This window comes from Zingiber officinale, chromosome 10B, assembly GCF_018446385.1.
Source record: "Zingiber officinale cultivar Zhangliang chromosome 10B, Zo_v1.1, whole genome shotgun sequence".
In the NCBI taxonomy this organism is placed as follows: Eukaryota; Viridiplantae; Streptophyta; class Magnoliopsida; order Zingiberales; family Zingiberaceae; genus Zingiber; species Zingiber officinale.
Genome location: NC_056005.1, coordinates 72,108,599 through 72,123,746, shown reverse-complemented (window position 1 = coordinate 72,123,746; position 15,148 = coordinate 72,108,599). Strand labels below are relative to the sequence as shown.

At 37.7% G+C, this 15,148-nt stretch overlaps 1 non-coding gene across 1 annotated transcript; it reads right to left on the bottom strand.

Moving 5' to 3' along the window:
• Window positions 1-406: 406 nt before the first annotated feature.
• Window positions 407-513, bottom strand: LOC122030694. Its single transcript, XR_006125552.1, has one exon. It is a non-coding gene; the product is annotated as a small nucleolar RNA R71 (small nucleolar RNA).
• Window positions 514-15,148: the final 14,635 nt, after the last annotated feature.

Genomic DNA, 15,148 nt, shown 5'->3' with positions numbered 1-15,148 from the left:
CATAATTTTTTCGTAGATATCCATGAGCACTAACATGTCAAGCAAGCCCTTAAGAGATTTTTCTTCACCCATTTCTATAATATTTTTATCTCCCATTGTGCAGCCTCATATTGAAGCAGAAAGTTTCCAACTAGACCCAGAGTTAATTTTCATGATACAAGGTCATAAATTTGGAGGAAAAGTATCATAAAGTCCTTATCTACACCTTGAGACATTTCTAGAGCTTTGTGATATGGTGAACTGTGAAGGAGTGTCAGTGGATACAGTTCGATTGATGGCATTTTCTTTCAGTATCAAGGATAAAGCAAGAACTTGATTATATTCTCTCTGTCCTCAAAGTATCACAAGTTGGGAACAATTGGAAAAGAAATTTCTGAATCATTTTTTCCCTCCAAGTAGAATAATTTACATGAGGAATTGCATTACAAATTTTGCTTAGGCAGATGGAGAATCATTATTTGAAGTATGAGACAGATTCAAGAGTCTACAAATACAGTGCCCTAATCATGGGTTGGAAAAATGACTTACCTTGCACATATTCTATAGGAGAATTTCTTTCTCAAATAAATGTTATTTGGATTCATCAGCTGGAGGTTCTTTTATGAATAAAAATGTGGACGAAGCATATACATTAATTGATCAAGTGACATTGAATCTCCAAGAATGGTTAGATAGAAGTTGGATGGAATCTCCCTCAAATATTCTAGAAGTGCAAGCCATAAATGCAAGAGAGTCTGTCAAACAAAATGCAACTCAACCACCCAAGAATGTTGAAATTCACAAGTTATAGAATGAGGAGTTCAAACATTTGGGGGAAAAGATTGAAAGTATAGTTTCAAAATGGTTCAAAGAAGACCTTCCTCCTACACAGACAAGATCTAGTGTAAATGATAATGATATTAAGTTGAGAAGTGACAAGAATCATGATGAATTTCTGAAGAAGGATTTGTTTAGATTTGAGGAGAAGAACAATAGAAGAGCACAAGAACTCAGTTCCATTACTCCAGGAAGTTCACAAAGGCCACAGTACCCTTCCCTCAATGATTAATCACATCAACACTAGATCAGCAAGTTGGACCTCCTCTGCAAGCTCAAAGGGAATATGGGAAAAGGAAGTTCCTTTCCCAAGACCTTCACTAAAGGTTTCTTTTCCACAAAGGCTAGTGAGGGTCAATGAAGATAAATATCCTGGCAAATTCTGTGATCCAAATACGGTTGAGTGCAGATTTCTTGATGTATATAAAGATGAAGACTCTTCAGATGAGGATTGTGATGATAATGCATTAGATAACAAGTTTCCAGATCTACCTCCAGGTTTTATAGGATGTTAAAGTGAAATTGAATTTTTAGATGATGAAGGTGATGTGGTAGATCAACTTAAGAATGCAAATGAAGTTGGTGATCCTCATGTTGTTGATTCTCCTTCAGATGATATTGATCTTGGTGCATTATTCAACAGTGAATGTGATGATGATATTGATATGGAAGGAAGGGTAGGGAGCTGTGGTGTGGAAGCAGCATCTCAAGAATCACCTCCTTTGTCCACACAACCTTCTGAGATTATGAGAGTTGCAAGGATTGAACATGTTGTGGACCAATGTGTAGAGACTTATGCATAATTAGCAGAGTATCAAGAATCACTACCTTTGGTAGCACCAATGCCTGAGCCATAGCCACAACCATCATTGAATTCAGAAGAGGTCACATCCACATGTTTAGAACTTTCAGGTATCTCTTAGCAAAGTAAGGTTAGTATTCTTAGTGATCCTTTGGAAAACTTCATAGAGGTACCCAACGTTGATTCTATTGGATGTATTTCATCTTTTGATACATGCTCTATTAAACTTAATATTTTTATAGTTCTTTCTTATATTTCTCTTGTATGGAAGGTGTTCTTTTTCTTTGCATGTGTAGATTTTCATGGGGCCTATAATTGGAAGTTCAATCTGAACCGTCTTCGGCCACCTGAAAAAACTTCAAAGAAGATGAAGATGGAGAGAGCGATATTTCACTTTTTAACTCCAATATTGAAAGCTTTCTCCATAATAAGAGCCCCTGGTAGGAGGGTTCTAAAATATCTTACCCCTCCAAGAGCGAGACTTAGATGAATCTAATGAGGTGGTTGAGCTAATGACCTTAAACAAACACTTCTTGGGAGGTAACCCAAGTTCATTTTCCTTGTTTTCATTTATGTCTTTAGTTCTTTCTACTTTCATTTCTTTCTTTATAATAAACATGTATCCTCTACTTAATTTTTGTTATCAATCTTCTTTTATGGGACTCAAAGATTAGGAGGAGTGCAACTACATGATGGAGAAGTTAATGACATGGGCATTTGACACGCATCATTTGGTAACTTCTCTTACTTTTACTCTCCTCCACATTTTTTATAGTTTTCATTAGGACAATGAAAAGTTTAGGTCTGGGGGATGTATTAGATGCATTAGGTTTAGTTTAGCTTTTTGTATATTCTTCTTTTTGCATAATAAAATTTTGTTTTTGCTAGTTGCATCATTCATCATATCATGATTGTTTGTTCCTTATTACAAAATGTAACGCCCACCCTCCCTGCTGACCCTAAGGGACGGGGTTACAATACTCTACGTATAAATTTTTCTTTTTAAAACAGCGGAAGACTTAAAATAATTTTCATAGTTTTAATAAAACTTTTCTTTTAAATTTCTTTTGAACTATACTATCACATGGCATCAAAAATCATAACATCAAATCCAATGGAACCATAATGTCAAGCCACACATGTTTAGGTATCACAAGTCATAAAATACCAATGCATAGTTCTTTAAAGAAACTTTAAGCAGGTTCTTATTTATTTGGTTGCCTAGCCACTGCCACACACATCTTCGTTGCCCCTCCTGCTGCTCCTCTAACTCATCCAGTTTTTTCCTTTATCTGTGGTACAAGGAAAGTAAGCTATGAGCACTCATGGCTCAGTAAGTTCCTTTCCTACTCACTAAAACCAACAATCAGCACATAATCAAGAATGCATCAACAAGTCATAATCTAAACTAATCATGGCATAACATAGCATTCTATTCAAGCATATCATGCATCATAATATAATCACAACTAGTCATAACATATCAAGCATCACCATGGCCGAAACATATACATAGTGCATTACATAAAACATAGCTAGACATGGCATAACAACAAGTATCATGGTATATCAAAGCATGGCCGAAACATGTATATCAAAGCATCATACTATGGCCGAAACATGTACATCAAGGCATCATCATATCCATGGCCGAAATCTATATATCAAGCATCAACAAATCAATGGCCGAAACATGTCTATAAGGTATAGCATGAACATAACGTAATCATACCTTATCATGGCATATCATAATCCAGAGCATAACATGAAACATAGCATAATCATAAGGTGTATGCAATATGATTTTGGAAAACATGTATCCGAAAAACATGTGTATGTCTCATGATCTTTTAAACCATTTTCTTTTACATATATACTTGAAAATAATCTCAACATAAGGGGGATCCCGGCTATGTACCACTTACATATTGCGCGCAACCTTGTAGGTCCAAGGTAGCAAGTCTTGAACCCTACGAGGCAAACATACTAAGCCCTTAGTCCTAGGGGCACTTAGGAGCTCATCCCTAACGAGGTCCTTAGTCCCCGGGGCGCTTATGGAGCCCACCCTTGGTACAAGCCACTCACATATAAAGTAAAATACATGTCATACATATCATGTATCATAAAAGCATGCATCACTTAGGCACACATCATATCATAAAAGTATGCATCACTTAGGCATACATCATGTCATAAAAGTATGCATCACTTAGGCATACATCATATCATAAAGGTATGCATCACTTAGGCATACATCATGTCATAAAGGTATGCATCACTTAGGCATACATCATATCATAAAGGTATGCATCACTTAGGCATACATCATGTCATAACAATATGCATCACTTAGGCATAGATCATAAAAACATGCATATCTTAAGCATAAAGCATATCATCAAGCATGCATGATTTAACCATATATCATATCATGAAAGCATGCATATTTTAAGCACTAAACATAGCATCAAGCATGCATAATTTAACCACATATCATAACATAAGCATGCATAATTTATGCACAAAGCATATCATATCATAAAAGCATGCATATCATATCATAAGTCATAAATCACAAGCATACATATTAAGCATAAGGGTGTATCTTGTGATTATCCTATCATAGGAAACATGGTATCATGTTTATCTTGGTTTTAAGCTTCCTAAACCCTTGTGGCCGAACCCCTTTAAAGCTCAATTTAGGTTAAACACAACATCCAAGCATGTGACACCTAAATTATCATCATAACATTTTCATAGGAAGCATTATAAACATGATTAACTTAGTTTCTAAGTTCCTCAAGTCCCTAATTTCATATGGCTGAAACCTTAAGGTGTGAAACAAGGTTCCATATGACATAGAAGCATGGACAACTTTAAATCATATTTATAACATTTTTACCAAGGAACAAGGTAAACACATTTGACACATTTGAATTAGTTCCTAAGTTCTTTAAGCCCTTAACATATGTCATGACCGAAATTTAACAAGTTCTCATTAGGGCTACAAACAAGAATACAAGCATGTGAACTTGGACTAACATTATGTATAAATTCATACAAGGCATCATCCAATAGTTATGGCCGAAACAAACCCTAGCATCATTTTAGGTCATAAAACAACATATAGCAATTGAACCTTGGCTTTCTACTTATCATATTTCATGTAGAGTGACATGAGCATATTTAATTTAAGTCCTAGGGTTTCTAGGGCATCTAAACCTTCATGGCCGAGACTTACAATGGTCCATTTAGGTCATGGAAAAATCATACAAGCATGTGACACAATCAATAGGTTATCATATTTTCATAAGAAGCATTTTAACACCTTTGGTTTAAATTCTAGGGCCTCTAGGTCATTTAAATCCTACTTGGCAGAAACTCATCAGTGTTTAAACTTGCTTCAAGTAACATAACAACATATGAAGTCATACAAGTTTCATAGCATGTGTAAAGACAAGCCTAATGAGCATACATATGAATTGTGTCTTAGTCTTTCTAGGTTTCTTTTTCTCTTTTTCTTTTATTTTTTTCTCATGGCCGAAACCTACCATTCTTTAGCTAGGTTTTTAAGTGGCCTAAAGCATGAAAAACCTAAGTAAATTTCATGGTAAAATTTACTAAGAAACATATATATAAATTTGGTTCATGAACAAACTTGGACTCTTGTGATCATACATGTCATATGTCATATAACAAATTTTTCTACACCCTAATTAAGCATGAGGGCATTAGACAACTTTCATATCTAAACATCACAGAGGTCTTGAGCATATTAAAGTTTTGTTTAATCTTTTCTAAGCTATCCATCTCATCATGGCCGAAAACCCTAAGAAAGAGTTCATGAAGTTCTAGCAATATTCAAACATACAACTCTTTTAAGATATTTGTATTCTATCACATGAGCATGTTTATTTAAATTTAAGGGTCTTCCTAACCCTAAACCATTTCTTGGCTGAAACATATGAGTGGGTTTTCTTTTAGTTCAAATATCTTCTAAGCAAGAAAACTAATACATGATCCTTAATATTTCATAGGGAGAACCTTGTACTAGTTGGGTAAAACAATAAATTTCCCTAGCCTCTTAAAAAGATTTTTGGCCGAAATTCTAAGGTTAAGTACTTCTCTGATCAAGCATCATATAGGTATAAAAACATGAAGAAGAACCCTTTTCCATGGCATAGAAAATCTATCATGTAGTGAAGACTAGTTAAACATCACTAGATTTTTTTTTTAAAAGCTCTTCTTAGCCGAATTTTCTCAAACTTGTTTCTAGGTTTTAAGATCTTCATAAAATCCGAAAAAACACATAAAAGCCTTGTACCACAGGTGAGGGGAAGCTTACATCCTTTTTCGCTTGTGGATCTATGGTATGGTGAAGAATAAGTAGCCTCTTCTTCTAGTTCCTTTCCCTTGATTCCTTTGCTAAGTCCTCCTTGTATCTTAGGCTTTTCTTAGGGAGAAATTTGGCTTTGGGGCTGAAGGTGGAGGAGAGGGGACTGTGGTTTCGGTGAGGGAGAGGATGAGTGAGAGAAAATGAGAGAAAAATAATTTTCTCTTTTCTTGCTCCCTTTTATGTTAAGGGGGAAGAGGTAGCAAACTTGATTTTTGCTTTCCTTCTCCCTTAGCCTTTTTTTCTATTTTTATTTTATTTATTTTATTTTCCATTTATTCTCACCATTCATGATAAAATAAGGGGGAATGAATCCCCTTAACTCCTCTTTAAGATTTCGGCAACATCAAAGAGGAAGAGGGAGAGAAAGGGAGGAAGGCAAGTTGCCTTTCTCTTGCTCTTTTCTTGTTTTCTTTTGGCTATCTTTTATTCTCACCTTTATCATGAGTTTCCCTCCTTTGCTATCAATATCTTCTCTCTATCCCAATTGGTTTCTACTAATTAATTCTATGAATTGTAATATAAGAGGTTCAAGATTCAATCCTTGACCATCACTTCTTTTTATTTCATTTTATTTCTTTTTACTTCAACTCACTTCTTATTATTTTTCTAAGGCAAATTTATCATTCTCATATTTATTCTTAAAATCTTAGTGGGTGTTACACAAAATACAATCATATTTATTCTAGATTTTATATGGTTTATGTGTTACTTATGGTGCTAGTATGTTTAGTGATCTATCTTTTTCTATCTATGATAGCATAAAGTGAGCAATATTTTTACTGTAAGAGCTTAAGTATTGACCTTGTTTTAGGATCTCTTACACTTTGCCTAGTTTTGATGGTAGATAACACTGAAAATAGTCATGATTCATAGAACTTGATTAGTACTAGTGTTTCTATGGTAACTTCTCAAACTGTATTTTGGTTACTGGATGAGGTTTGAATCATGTCAGCTCATTTGAAAAAATCAAAATATCTCAATATTTGTATTTATTTACATTTGTGTTCTAGTATTGCATCTTGCAATCACTTAGAAAAATGAAATGATGAAAAAAAAATGAATAAGAGATATAAAAAATAGTTGTCGTGGGTGGAAACTAGTAAGTTATCCCTTTGAGACCGAGTTAGGTTACTGGGAAAATAACTGCTATGTTTCTCTTGATATCGAGCATGCCTTTAAGACCTTGGGTAGATTGAGAAGGATGAACAAACCTGTGGCAGGTAAGTGCCTATCGCCAGAAGCATAAGGAACACAGTTTTTTGACGACTTGACTAGGCTTAGGGATTGATACTTGATAAACATAGGCCGCCATCACACTGAGCACGGAGGACTACTACTTAGGTCATACTCAAACTACTTTTGTATCTTACTCACTAATGAAATCATTTGATAGGATTAGATTGACTTGCTAGAGATTATTATGCACTATTTAACCACATGAGTTTAGATGCAGATTTTGCTTGAGGACAAGCAAAGTTTAAGTCTTGGGGGTGTGACGTGCATAGATTATATATACTTTTATGCATGTTTGGACACACATCTACTTGTATTTCATTAGCATAATATATGTTTATTGCACCCTATTTCATTATAATGTCATTTTTCATTATATTTTGTTCGAAGATCTGGTCTTTACTTGTTTTTATTGACAGGATGCTAATTGGACTGAAAATGGAGCAAAAATGCACACGAGAACATCTTTGTAAGAAATCAAGCCAAGGTCGTGTGACCCACATGACCGTGCTCCCTGACCAGAGGAAAATCAAGTCACGGTCGTTTGAGTCACATGGCCGTGTCAACTTCCCCGTGGCCAGGTAGCATACGGCCATGCCAAATGGCACGATCGTGTCAATGTTCCAGAGACAAAGAAGACCATGGCCGTGTGACCCACATGACCATGCCAACTTTCCAAAGGCGAGGAAGGCCACAGTCATGTGAATCCATATGACCATGTGACTTTGGCAGAGAAGAAGAAGGCTATGGCCGTGTGAGCCACACGACCGTGTAACTCAACCTGTGAGGAAGTCGGGTGAGGCCGTGTGGATTCCACACGACCGTGTGACGAAGAACATGGAGACATTCCATGCTAAAACAGAGCTATGCTGAATTCTGGGTAGATTGTAGACCGATCATAAAACGGCCATAACTTTGCGCTTCGTTGGAGTTTTGGGCTGTTCTTTATACTGAAACGTAGATGACTTCATGATATACAACTTTTCTTCAGATCCAACAGAAAGATAGCACTGTATACCTATGTTAAATGGCACAACCATGCTTCCCAACTGTGGGTTCATCTGGACCTCCGCCCAGACTGCAGACCAAACTTTGAACCACCATAACTTTCGATTTGGTTTAATCTAGAGCTTGATATAAGTATCAAATTGAAGATAATTTCAAGAGCTACATCTTTGGTTCAGGGTGAATCATGAGAAAACCTAGTTTAATGGGTGAGAAACCTAATTTACTGGACCCCTATAATCCTGATTTTCCTGGCCAGTTTGGAGGAGGTATAAAAGGGTCAAGATCTTCATTGTTTGACTCATCTTGGGGTTGGGACTTCATCCCTCTCCTTGGGGAAGGGTTCTCCCCTTAGGGGAAAACCATAGAGCTTCATTCACCTCCATTCCTTGACAATTCGTCCATCTCCGGAGCAAGGAGGCATCCCCAAGACATCAGAAACATCGGCAAGCATCTCTTCTTCATCTTCTTCTCACATCTAGGGTTGTAAGGATGCTTTATTTTATGTTTTGGGGCTGTTCTTCCTTTACAATGGAGTAGATCTCTAGATCTAGGATGTAGGAAGTATTTGTGATGTGATGGAGATGTAAAATTATGTGGATTTGTCATGTTTCTATTCATTGACTTGTTAATGCCTTGTTCATATTTGATGAAGTGTGTGTATGAGATTATATATATATCTTTTGCATATTTTATCAAATGGTTGTGTAAAATTGTTAATTCCGTAGGGGGATACACAAAATCATATGATCGAGGGGCGTCGTGATAGGGTTGCCCCGCTAACGGACGTCTAGGGTATCATCTTGAAAGGAGAAGCAAATCTCCACAAGGAAGTAGACGATCGGACATAATCACTATTTCTATCTCTATGTTATTATGTGTTAGTGTGTTTCTATATTGTATCATCGAGGGGTGTCATGACAGGGCTGCCCTGCTAACAGACTTCATATGAATCACTTCCATTTAGTAGCATAGGACATAGAGTAGGAGATCATGCCGGCTTATCCACTACAGGGGAGAGTCGGTAATGCATCTAACTTCCTACAAGAGCATTAACATAGAGGATAGGAACTAAAAATTCATGTAACATCACCTAGCATTACAAGGAAATCGAAATCCTAGAATCTATCATTCTCCATCCTCTTTGCTCAACCCCTCTCAAGATCCATTCTCTCTCTTCCCTCTTCTCTTTCTCTTACTCTCTTTTCTCACCAATCTTACGTTTGTCTAGATAATTCACCATGCGAAGTTAACTAGTGCTTAATCAATAGTCCCTATGGATTCGATATTCTTTTATTACTGATGATGAAATCGTGCACTTGCGGTTCGTAATAATATACTATTAAAAATACCTTCTGTTGAATATGTCTCGGCCGGTTGCTCCAGCCGACCATATATACTGTTAAGAATGCCTTCTGTTAAATATGTCTCGGCTGGTCACTCCAGCGGAGCATATATACTGTTAAGAATGTCTTCTATTAAATATGTCTTAGTCGATCGCTTAAGTTGGCCATATATACTATGAAGAATAACTTTTGTGAAATATGTCTTGGTCGGTTGCTCAAGCTAGTAGGGCAAGCTTTACCCTACCCAACATATATGAGCGCGGAGGCGCTCGCTCGGCCTTTACTCGACCGACGATATACTTTCCCTATCTTTCTAGTCATAAACCTCTCCTTCACTCGCTCGGCCGATCTATCATAACCCGTATCACTAGCCTTCTCTTCAAGTCTAGTCGAAGGATGTGTAGCCGACTGACTAGACCTAAGTCTATTTCTACCCTTCTACTATTTTCTGTAGTGATCCCGTGAGAACCTCTACAGTGATCCTGTGACACCTCCTACAGTGCTCTCGTGGCACCTTCAACAAGTTAAATAGAGATGTGATCCTACTTTTTACACCATCAAACTTTGTTCTCTCTTGCTTTACTTTTCTCTAAAGATTTTATTAGGAATTATGACTTTAGATCTTCCCCTCTGGGATCAACTATTGTTCGAGAAGGAGAAATCCTTACCTGAGACTATGCAAGCTTTAGATCAACATCATTCACAAAACAGAGAGCTAGAGGTACATTTATTAGCAGCTCAACCTCAAGTTCAGTCAGAGGTGGCTTTGAGGGACAAAGCTTATTTAAATTTGAAGCAGAAGACTAAGGAGTTGGATGATCTGAAAGTTTAGCACGTTTTGGAGATAACCATTTCAATCAAGAAGGTTCATGTGGATGATTTGTTGATATCACAACAACAACAAGACTTAGACCGGCAGAAGGCTAAGGTGGATTTTCTACAGGCTGAATTAGATCCAATCAAATCGTAGATAGCTTCTCAGTCACAGGTCTCAAAGGCCAAGATGAACTTCTTCCTTTTGTCCAAGTTATCATTCTATTACACGCCTATACCTAGGATGGAAAGAACAATATGGTGTTTCCAAATAAAAGTCAAATTCTGTTGGATGACAGATTTTTCCCTCAGCAACCCTACCGGGCAAAATATTCCTGATCCTTAGAAAATTTGTTTTCATCTCATAGAATGTGATCATGAGTTGACTTACCCATCCCCTACTCAAAATGGGTAGAATGATTCACTAACTTTAAGCAGCAAAATTAGTAGGAGTTTACTATATTTGTTTATGGAAGTTTAAGAGTTATGATTGTAACATTACTAATGTTGATGTAAAGTTTTGTATTTATATTTGATTAGACTTTCACCTTGTTGAGTGTTTCTTATGGTTGGCCATGTGAAAATTAGTCAAATGAGGGGTCCTATGTGTATGTCCAGTTGAATATGTGTTAGACCGGACTTCGGGGTTATCTTCTGCACGCACGGTCGGTCGAGCTTACAATCAATCAAGGTAACTTCCCTATTTACAAGTTTTGTTTATTCGTCTATATTTTAAGATTCGCGTGATTTTCCCAGTGGTCTTATTAGTAATTGACCCTTCAATGGAAAGAGAATGTCCGAAGATATGGCGGTTCAGTGTATGATTCAATTTGTTCTATCTATCATAAATGCCCCTTCTTGGGCGAACGCCGCGTATCCTACTTTCTCCTTTTTTCCAAGTATCCCTCGATACGTTTCTAGTTCATTTATTATCACACATTCTTCTTAGCAAATCAACAGCTCTTCTTTATCGAATCATTTTATTTCAATGGTGATCCTTATATTACCCTAAAACCCTAAGCCTTTTTTTTTTAAAACTTTTTCACTCTTCGTCTTCTTCTAGTTATTCCTTGGTGATTTTCCTTTTTGGCCTTTCTCTACAACTCATGCTTCTTCATCTTCTCCGATCCACTCCCACGACCTTTTCCTCCTTAGGATTCAGTAAGTCATTTACTCTCTAAGTATTTCATTTTCTCAACATGGCTGAAGAATCTTTACTCCCTTAGTACGCTAAAATTGTTCTTCCTTCACCTCCACTGACCAAACTTCTATCCGCTCTCGGTATGAGATCCCTGAAGAATACCATATTAGGGTTCCACCACGTAACGCTCATCCTTATCTTCCTCCCTACGATTGTGTTATCTTTTTTAAGGATCAACTAGTCGCGGGCTTACGCTTTCCCATTCTGACGTTCTTGGTAGATATTAGCCAGTATTTTGGTATTCCTCTTCAACAATTTGCCCCAAATGCCTTCAGATACCTATACGGATTGTACATGGTGTTCTGCCTTTTTAGTATACCTCCTACTCCTCAAAATTATTTTATGTTTTCTTACCCCAATAAATCAAAACCAAGGGTTTTCCTCTTCCAATCTCGCCCAAAAATGGTATTCTTTGAAGAAATGTCTTCTTCCATCAAGGGTTGGAAATCCCATTTTTTCTTTGTCAAATTTCCTGATCCCATCGGGTGGTCTACTAAATGACAATCTTCCTTTCCCCCTCTCCCTGATGTAAAGGAACTCCATCAACAACCCATCTTTTTTGAATATTCTAATAAATTACTAGGTCATCGCTTTCATATTCATCAATAGTTACGCAATGATCTCCTATATCTTTTTGGCTTGAGCCTAGTTCAAAAGAGCCTACAATACTCTTTTGGTTAGTTTCGAAATTCTTAACCATCCCTCCTTTACTGACTAAAATACTTTTTTGTTTATTATAGTGGACACTCTATACCGGGCGTTAGTTGATGATGCAATCCGTTTAGAGGAGGAAAAAGTAATATCTAAAGAACTAGAGCTTAGAGTAGAACTTAATGCTGTAGCTCAAGCATCTGATGCTACCTGAGTCCTCCAATCAACCGACTCTCATTCCTAGCTCTTCAACTACTCTTGAGGAAGCATCCCCTAGCATACCTCCAGAAGATAGCCCTCAAGAGACACAAGGATAGGAACCTGAGGTTGTTCCTTCAAGAAACGCCTCGGGCGTCGCTAGACATTAGCACCCCGACCCAAAAAATGAGTTGTTTCTACCTCTAAAGAGACACCTATAGGGGATATTCCCCCTCCTTCTCCAGAGCCAACTCTCTCTTCTTTATATCCTGCTCTTGCTTCTTCCTCCTCTCAATTACCGGAAGGTCCTCCACTTCTAAGTGTTGGCTCTGATCCTGTGTTTATGATGAATCTTTTTGAGCCAATTTTCTTACCACCCTCAGTAATTGAGGGTTCTCCTATTCTTATTTTTTCCCCTCCTTCTTTCCATAGCTCTTTATTGTCCTCCTCCACGTCTACTCCTACCTTCCCAATATTATTGGGGGGGGGGGGGGGGGGGGGGTTCTCTAACAATAGCCTAGGCAGAGGCTCATAAAGAAATTGAGAAACTTACTCCTACTGAATGGGCTGACCAATCTTCTTTTGAGGAAACTAAGGTAACATGCCCTTCATCCCTTTATTTTTATTGATGCATTCTAATAATAATTTTTGGATAGTGGTGGATCACTAATATGAATATGCACCGATACATGTATGAGCTAACTCAAGAAGTAGCTAGGCAAAAACTGCAAGCTTCTGACACCTCCTCCTCTCAAGCCTCTGAGGAATTATTTCGCTAGCTACAAGAAACTCGCCAGCTTCTCGAGGCAGAACTAATAAATTCAATCAAATGGAAAGCCTCTTCAGAGGATTTTTAATCCAAAATTTAGGCAGAGACCCTTCTTCACACTAAATTAGCGTCCAAAGTAGATACATATGCTATCGAGAATGCTCAATTGTTATCCCAACTATAAGCATTGAAGGTGGAATTAGCTACTAGGGATGCTACTCTGGAATCTAAGAATTCTAAATTAACTTCCCTAGGTTCATCCTTAGCTTTGATTAAAGTAGAGCTGGCCTCCAAGGAGTTTGAATCAAAAGCTTCCCAAGATGCTTTAATAGCATATCAGGCAGAGGAAGTTGAGCAATTTGAAAGAGGACAAGAGCCCTCCTGGAATCTTCTGAGTTTAATGCTCCTATTGCTACCTGCATCGTCAAAGCTTTCACTCATGGGGCTGATGGAGGTATAAGACAACTAAAAAGGAAAGGGCTTTTAGTTTCTGATCCTTCCACTAACTTTCTTGACCGTCAGGAACTACTCGCTACCATACCTCCCGACATGTTTCCTAATTTGCTCTCAATTTGTGTTTTCAGTATAGAACAATCCTGAATGTTAATTTTTTTCCGTATGATGTTATAACCATGGATTTATCTTGGTCCTTGTCTATGTTTATTGAATACTCAACAATTTATATGGTTTTTAATGTTGGCTTTGATTGGTGGGGTTTTATTGTTGGAGAGTTAAGTTGTTTGTTCAGAAATGTTTTGTCATCTTTACAATTATCGTTTATTCATTTAACAACTTTTGCCTGACCTTTGTAACTAGATAAAATTATTCCTATGTTAAATTTCATCTGAACTTAATATTTAATTGACTATCAATGATCAATCAAATTTACCTCTATATTTGATTTTACTTAGTGCCCATCCGGCTTGATATTTGATCAATCGTTGACAATTGACTAAATTTACTTATATGTTTAATATTTCCTTAATTTAATACTTGGTCGGTCATTGATGACTATTGGTGCGGGAAGTATCCAACGATCGAACCTATGTCTTGATTATGTTAAAGGGTTCAAAGTTAAGGTGTTTTGTTTACTATTATGTTGAATGAGTATTGCAGGAAAAGTCCTAAGTGTACTTACGCAAAAGTCCTAGCTGCGGCTAGGTAAGTGGAAAACCTTAGGACATAGGGGGTGGAAGATTGGACGGGTCGTGGACCGGACGTCCGGCATGAAGACCGGAAGACTCGAGCGCCGAGCAAAAGTCCAGTCGGTCTGGAGAACTGAACTGGCAAAAGGTAAACTTTCCTGAGTGGAGTAGGTAAGGGTGCGTTCCCCGGAAGAGGGAACAGTAGGCGTCGGTTCGACCTAGGGTTTCCGGTCGGAAATCCGAAGTCAAAACCGGACAGTCCAAATACTGTCAATTTATTTACTTATATATTATCTACTATATTCTAACTCTGTTTTGCAGGAGAACATTTCTAACAATTTCTGTGCAGAGTCAGAATTGACCGGGATCGGTCGATCGAACCGGGTTATCGGTCGACTGAACCCCCAAAGCAGCTGATCAGACTTCCAGCGAGTGGACCGGGCTTGAGTAGGGGATTAGTCAACCGAACTGGGTTTTTGATCGACTAAACTAGGAATAAGACTTGACCAGATCGAAGCGGAGTGAGTGGATCGGATAGGAGGAGATCGCCTGATCGGTCGACCGAACCGGGGATCGGTCGACTGATCCGCCTCAGGTCAAAGCTGATCCCGAACATCAAGGATCTAGATCAAATCCATAAAGGCTATAAAAGGGGCCTCGGGCTGCAACTTCATCATCCATCTCGAATAGAACCAACTATGCACGTGTACGCAGCTCCGAACACTTAAACAACGCTCTACTGTTCCGACAATTGACGGCTAACGTTCTTCTTC